The sequence below is a fragment of the Octopus bimaculoides genome, chromosome 6 (genome assembly GCF_001194135.2).
Source record: "Octopus bimaculoides isolate UCB-OBI-ISO-001 chromosome 6, ASM119413v2, whole genome shotgun sequence".
NCBI classification, from domain to species: Eukaryota; Metazoa; Mollusca; class Cephalopoda; order Octopoda; family Octopodidae; genus Octopus; species Octopus bimaculoides.
The window spans coordinates 84,038,268-84,039,571 of NC_068986.1; positions in this window are offsets into that span (position 1 = coordinate 84,038,268).

The window sequence follows — 1,304 nt, forward strand, 5'->3', positions numbered from 1 at the left end:
ATATATATATACATATATATATATATATATATATATATACATATATATATATGCGCACACATACATGATCTGATCAATAAGTATCCGGACTGTCGCCATAGTAACAATGCTAAAGCACGTAGTGTGAAGCCGCTTGGCACACGTTGAATCTGAACTTTGCTGTGATTGCGCACAAAGTTTTAACGTTCTAACTCACTTCAGCTGTTTACAGTAGTACTTGGAAGGAACACATGTAGCATGTGATCATCGCATTGATCATGACAGAGAAAGTTGAGGAGAGAATTTGCATCAAATTTTGTCAAAAGCTTGGTGATACCTACTCAGAGGCCTACACAGAGTTGCAGAAAGTGGATAGAGAGGAGTGTATGAGCCGCACACAAGTGTACGAGTGGTTCAGACGTTTCCAATATAGCCGAAAAAATGTCGATAGTGACGAGGGTTCTGGGAGACCCGCAACCAGTAAAACTGAGAAAAACATCGCAGATGTGCGTGCAACTGTGAGAGGAAATCGTCGAATCACCATCCGTGAGTAATCAGAAGATGTGCAGATTAGTTACGGTTCAGTTCAGTCGATTATCACTGAAGATTTGGATATGAGACGCGTATCTGCCAAGTTTGTCCGAAAACTGTTTTTCTGTTGACCAAAAAGACACTCGGATTTCAGTTGCACAAGATCTTGATTGTGCTGAGAACGATCAAATCTTTTTGAAAACGGTCGTAACGGGTTTTGAATCGTGGGACTATGGCTATGACCCCGAAACAAAGGCTCAGTCTTCGCAGTGGAAGACCCCAATCTATCATGAGTCGAAGCAATGTGAATGCACTGTTGACCGTTTACTTTGGCTACAAGGGGATCGTTCATACTCCACCTGGTCAGGCAGCAAACAAGGAGTACTACCGTGACGTTTTGCGGCGTTTGAGGAATGCTATTCGTCGGAAAAGGCCACAATTGCATGCCTCCGGTGAGTGGCAATTGCACTCTGACAATGCACTTGCCCATTCAGCGCAGCTTGTTCAGCAGTTTTTGACTAGACACAGCGTTCCCCACGTCCGACAGTCACCGCATTCCCCAGATCTCGCCCCTTGCCACTTTTTTCCTCTTTCCAAAAATCAAATTCTTCTTGAAAGGAAGAAAATTTCAGGACGTCGAGGAAATCAAAGTAAATGCGACGAGGCAGTGAACCAGTTCCAGGAATACTTCCATCAATGGAAACAGCGCTGAATTAGGTGTGTGGCTTCCGAAAGGGACTACTTTGAAGGAGATTAAATGCCAAATTGATACGTGTTGTAGTATATATATATAT